Raw genomic sequence first — 7,202 nt, forward strand, 5'->3', positions numbered from 1 at the left:
ATGTGGTAGCACTACCTACACAAATGTAAGTTGATTAAAGTCCACCCCCATGCCTCTTAAGGCCAACAAATTTTAGGCTTTTCATGAGTGACCTATGTTCAATTGTCATGAGGGATTTTTTTGACTCCTTGAAGTAACCATAGGGGCCCATGGAGGTAGTGATCAAACATGTGAGGCTAGATCGTATTACCCATATCCCATGCCCCGTAAAGTTGATGAATCCTAATTTTTTCATGAGTGACTCAATTCCAAATCTTGTGAGGGTTTTTCTAGCTCCTTAAGGTGACTAATGGGGCACTTGGACATAGTGGTCAAATGTGTGGGAATAAATAACACTACATGCACATGCATAAGTGGATCGTAGCCCACCTACACACCTTTAAAGGCTGATGAAATTTAAGTTTTCCATGACTAACCCATGTTCCATTCTCATGAGAGCTCTTATGGCTCCCTAAGGTTATCGTGGGGTCATCTAGAGGTAGTGGTTGAACAGATGAGACCATATAGAACCACTTGCATAGACATAAGTATATCAAAGCCCAGTCCCATGCCACTTAAGACCAACCATTTTTTAATTATGTTTAAGTTGTGATCTAGTAACAATTGGAGTGGTTGTTGCAAAGATGACCTAGTTGAAATCCTAGAGAGCATGCTCCTCCCTTGTGTAGGCTATGACATATGTGATTGTTTATTGGGACCTTACTTGCTTGGGCCTTATGGTAATTGGTAATTGAAATTAAATGTTGGCATTTGTACCAAAACCCTCATCCTTACTTAAATGTTGGAGGATGAGTTCGATTTACATCCAGATTTTCAACTAAGTGAGTTGTTTCCCCTATTGAAGAAGTATTAAGGTGGAACAAATTCCCATCATAGAATATGCACCTATAATAATAGTTTGTAATTATAAATATCACATAGAACAACCACCAACTAAGAGGATCCACAAGGTATGACATTAGACTTGTTGATGATGTTAGTACTAGAGTGGGGGAGGATGTTATCGCATCAACCCAGTGGTTTGCACCATAAGGGAAACTTCTAGATTAAACAAGCATTTGCAACAAGGAATGCCTCATATATGCTTATTTCCCATAGTTGTTCTCTATTGTAACTATTCATTAACATGAATAATTTACACATACACACATGATAAGAGGAGGTATTAATGTAGAATAAAATCTCATCACAGCAACAAGTCATAGTGGTAATAACTTGCAATTCTATAGCTAATAATAACCACAAGCTAAAGAAAGCTAATTAAGCATGACACCAAGACTACAACTAATGCTAATATCATGAGGGAGGATATTATCACAATAAATAGAGCTCACACTAAAAATCTAGCATCAAATCCACAATGAGGATAACCATGTTAATGACATGGAATGAAATCTTCATTAAATGATATGTCACTCTATTTTTTAAATAAGATTGGAACTAAGAAAGCACCATAAAGACAACAATCACAAGGAAGGGGATCTAAACATCATAGAATATTTTTTTAAATGATGTTAACATTAAAGTGGGAGAGGATGTTCTTTATGAAAACTATCTCTTATCAACTCTTACATCATATGCACTAGAGCTAACCCCCTTACCCACTTAAGAAAATAGGCAAACAAAGAAATCCAAACAAACGGGGATCAACCATTTTTTAATATAAAAAGCTTATTTTCACTATTAATAAAATCATATTTCAATAGCTTTGATATATAAAAAGATAGGCCATGCATGCAACATCCATGAACACTAGTAGACAAAACTCAAAAAGTGGGTTGGCTTATGCCAAAGTACCCAGTGCATATAAATTCAACCATAGCTATGTCCAAAATAACCAAAGGTCTAAAGAAACAACAATCATAAGGGGCAGTGTTTGAGAGGAAACACGTATTGAAGTGGACAAGGGCTCATCAAGATCATTTAGGGTTGGCCCAAGCAATAAGTGAAGGATTGATGTCAACAGAAGTTACTCCCAATGATTATTAGTTGTAGTGGGGGACTTTGGAGCCTCATAAATGGTTAATGCTAGAGTTGGGATTTTTTTGTTATGCACTGAGAAAGGAGGCCAGTTGTGCATGTGTTCCCACCTCTCACAAGCCTATTTGTCCTGATGATGAATCTCATTTTGGATCTGGAACATAGACACTCAATAATGAACATTGTGGAAAATTTGAGCTCTCACTCTACCAATTCTAACCATGGAAGTCTTAAAACCATAACTCTAGTAGATATTATAAATGTATCATTTTTGCTTGAATCTTTTGCACATAAATGGCAGTTTGATGTCAGTCAAATTTCATGAAGGATATTTATTATCATGTAAGATTAATTATGTTTATCCACATAAATAAAATATCTTCAACACAAACAAGCATCCAAGCATAACGAAACTATATAGCCTAATAATGATGATCTCCTAAAAGGTTTCCTTCCATGTAATGAGTGCTAGGAGGTACTAACAAGATAAATACTTCGCCCATTGCCCATATATTAATTTGTTATCTATAGGGACACCCTCTGTGACTAAATTGCAAGAAAAAAAGATTTCTTTAACACCAACATTAGCTTCCAAATGCTTTGTAGCTAGTGGAATTGAGTTTTTCCTTAAAATTGACTCATTAAATCATATTTAGATGTCCCTTGAGGAAAGGCTTAAAATAAATCCACTTGTATCTAAAAGCAAGGTTGTGTTTTATGAATGTTGTAAAGCAATCCCATTTCTAGTCTCACCACAAAGCACAAGGGGTTGTAGGCCAAAAATGTGGAAGAGGTGACCTATAAACAATAGACCTATGGCCTGACTATCTCACCAATATTAAAATGTGTAATATGTAATTCCATGTTTGCTATTACATTATGCATAAATTGTGTTTATTATGTAGATTGTAATTAAAATGTAGAAAATACAATGTTGAAGGAAACAATTAAACACATAAATAACAAAACAAAATACCCTAGAAACCCAATCTTTGGGAAACCAACAAAATATGTTATCATTGGATTTTATTAAAATAGAGGATTTACTTGTAAGACTTACACTCCTCTGAAAGTAAATTGTTTTGTGTTCTTACTTTTCTTATAAATCTTTAGAGATGTTGTTGTTGTGATTTTTGGATAATCAATTTGTGTGCAAGGTTTAGGAGATTATTCAATGTTCTTACCTTTCTTTTTCATCCTCATAGTTGTTGCCAGTGTGCTTTTGGAACAATGTTCAATCCATTCTAGATATGCATTTACCTTGCATTTGTCCTCTTTGGTCCTTGGAACAACCCTTTATAATTGTTATCATCTCTTCCACATCTTAATTAAAGACATCTTCTTTTTTATTTATGCTCTAGGTCATACTCCTCTTTTGATATTGTTGCATGCCCATTTCATAGCTTGGGAGTCATAGATCCCAAATTGGAAAAGAACTTGTTGTTCTAAGTCTTCCCCCTCCATCTTCAAAATACTTCTTTGTTTGCTCCCATATTTTCTAATGATGGGCATCTTCAACAAAATTTCTTAAGAAACTTCAATGTGTGAATTCTTCATATATTTCTAAAGGCCACATCCTTGTCTCATCCTTCATATTTTCAAATAAATTTTGTATAAAGGCCAAGAGACGATGGAAAAAGTTAATGGTGCCCGCATATCTCCATCTCTGCTTTATTACAAGACAATTGAGCTCTCGTTGGAACAAGTATTCTTCTAATATTTATCCTTTGGAGCAATTCATCTATCTATTGGACTTTTGCTTCCTTAGAAAATGTTTTTCTTACCCTACCTTTTCCTTTTATGACCATTAAGCCTTTAAAAACCATTCCTTTCATTTTCTCAACTTTGAAGGCCATTCACATTCCTTCGCTAGTTGTTTTATTCTTCCCTGTAAGAGATACAAAACAGTTTGCCGACAAGAATGCCAAGAGACTCCCATCCATTTTCTAACAAACAAACCCAATTGTATTTACACTTTTTCGGGATGAAAAAAACAAGCTTGATGTTGAAATTTGGTGTGGATGTGGAGATGGTTGTCAAATTCTAGATGTAAAACTATCACTACCAATGAATTCCATGTAGTTAGGTTAGGGCCAAACTACTATTACAACCAATTCACATTTTTTGGAGTAAATGGATGAATTTAGTGTTACTTTTTGGTGGGAACTTTTGTATTGATTCCCATACATCACAAACTTCATCTATATTTGACTTTGTATGGCTTTATAATGCCAAAAATATCAAATTGATTTTATCACTTCCTTACAGGATTTATAACAACTTGTAGCATGGTCACTTTACCCTTCTATAACAACTATGAGTATCTTTCATTCATGATAAATGCAACAACATGATTGCACTTTGTATCATGCCATCAACCTCACCATGGCATCCCATTCTCTTTTAGTGGCTTCTATGTGTTCAATTCATCCCATGTTTTCAATGTGAAATCTAAATCGAATTACTAAATCCATTTCATATTACACCTCCCTAATTTATGCCTTTTGGATCCCACAAAACTTAACACCAATTTTCTTCAAGTATCTTAAACTTGGGCTCCCAATACCATTGGTTATTTCCAATTTCTTGAACTTAATTCTTAATATGATCCAAGTGTTCTCAAGCCTAGGCTTGATATCAACAAGATTCCTCCCATCTTCGAACTTGGCCCTGATACCATATGATCCATAAATAATAGGTGTATGGCTTGTCCATCTATTAGGCCCTAGACAAAATTCCATGTTAAACCTAAATCCCCATGTGGCTATACCCTTTAATTGTAATTGTACCTTTTATCTCCTATAGGAGACACAATTCTAAGATCATAACATCTCATACTTATGCATACATTCTATTGTAAAAGGAGGTTTCCCCCTCAAAGAGGCTTGTATTTTATTCTTATATCTATTTATCAAGGCATAGAGATTCTTCTATCTCTATTTTTAGGCTATTTTGGTATTTGTTTCCTATCACCATTTCACCAACATGTATACTAAAATGAAGAATCAATAAGTCAATCCCCACTCACTATCCCAAAGTACATAAACTATGTTTAAATTGAATTATTATCAAAATTGCAAAAAAGATAATGTTGAACGAAACAATCACACACACAATAATAACATTGAAATCACCCTAGAAACCCAATCTTGGTCAAATCAACAAAATATGATGTCTTTGGATTTTAATAAAATAAAGGATTTACATGTAATAGTTACATTTTCTCAAAAAGAGATTGTTGAGTTTTCTTATTCTTCTTATACATCTTCAAAGATGTTGCTGCAATGCTTCTAAGATATTGTTCATTCTATGCAAGACAACCTATATTATGCCTCAATCCTCTTTAGTATTTGGAATAAACCAGTGTTTTTGCTATCTCTTCCACTTTTGAACCAAGGCCATCTTCTTTTTCATTTGTGTTGTAGGACTTACTCTCCTTCTAAGATCATTGCATGCCCATTTTAGAGCTTAGGACTTGTAGTTCTAGAAATGGTTTGACCTTTGTGTCTAAAGTCTTTTTGCTCCATCTTCAAAACAATATTTTTTGTTGTTGTTGTGTTTTGTAATGATGGGATGCTTCAAAAAAAATATTGAGCATTTTCACAATAAATTCTTTAGCACTTCATGGCCCACATTCTTGTCTTCTCTTCCATTTTCTTTAATAATATATTTCATATTAAGGACAAGGGATACGAGGGGAAGTAGACATTTTCCTTATATATTTGTCATCTCTTTACTGTGAGATAGTTTATCTTTTCCATGGATAAGTCACAGATAAGTATTCTTATATCCATTCAACCTTTGGAGTAGTCATTCTATTTACTCGTGTTCTTCTTCCAAAGAAAATGCCTTTGTTACCCTATCCTTTTTTAGCTACCATCAAGAATTTAAACACCATTTCTTTCATTTTTCTCAACTTTAATGATCATTGACATTGCTCCCCTATCTTTTTCTTCTTTTTCACTAGAAGAGATGTAAAATATTTGGCCTTCAAGAATATGAAGAGGTTCCCATCCATTTTCTAGCCAATAGAGCCAACTATACTTTTACCTTTTAATGGATGAAAAGGACATTTGATGTTGATATTTGGCGGCCATATGGAGATGGTTGTCATCTTATAACTATCAAAATTTCACTACCAACAAGCATCATGCAATTGAGTTATGGCCAAAGTATTGAATCAATTCACACTTTTATGAAGTAAACATATGAGTTTGGGGATGATTTTTGGTGGGTATGTGCATAATACCAACTCACCACAACCAAATTTCACCCACATCCAACTTTATATGGCTCTATATTGCTGAAAATACCAAACCCACTTTTACACTTTAACACTTATGTAGCAAACTACTCACTTCTTTAGCAATTTTATATTTTGGTATTTTTTGCATTTTTATCAAATTATGAAATTTGTAACAACTTGTAGCATGGTAGTTTTAATCTTGTGTAGTAGCCATGAGCATTTTGCATTAAATATAAATCTAGCAACAAGACTACATTCTATAGCATGCATTCGATTTCTATAATGTCTTCCCATGCTCTTTTGGTGAATTCTTTGTATAAATGCAACCCAAGGTTTTGGCATGAAAATTTGATCCAAGCACTAGATCCATTTTGGAATATACCTCCCTATTTTAAGTTCTCAAATCTTGCAAAATATCTATCACCGGTTTTCTTCAAGTGTCAGAAACTTGGGTCTTAATTCTATAGATTATTTCCAATAGCTTAAGCTTGCCTTTAAATATAATACAAGTGTTCTCAAGCTTGGTCTTGGTACCAATAAGATTCATCCCAAATTCAAACTTGGTTAGGATACCATATGCTCTATAAATGATGGGCATCTAGTTTTCCATCTCACTATTGAATTTTATAGCTATGGTCGGTCTTCATTTGTATATGAATTATATTTGTAAAAGAAAAAGAAAACTATATGAAGCATGTTCTTCATGCTTGCAATAAAAAAAATTATTTGTATTCAAAAGAAAAATATTATAAGGCTCATTAAAGAGTCGAAAAATGAAATATTTTTGAATTTGAATTTTACCTCCACAAAGACCAAGTCGACCCTCAATAATAACAAGTCGGCCTACCCAAGAGACACACCCTTTTGCATGGACGAACAACTATAAATAGAGCTTATTCGCTCTAAGAAAAGACACACTTCAGATCACATATATCACTCAAGGTAATGTGAAGGTATGAGGCTATACAAAGTTTCT

This window comes from Pinus tabuliformis, chromosome Q (assembly GCF_031772625.1).
Source record: "Pinus tabuliformis cultivar Carrire ecotype Pingquan chromosome Q, CPIR1, whole genome shotgun sequence".
Classification (NCBI taxonomy): domain Eukaryota; kingdom Viridiplantae; phylum Streptophyta; class Pinopsida; order Pinales; family Pinaceae; genus Pinus; species Pinus tabuliformis.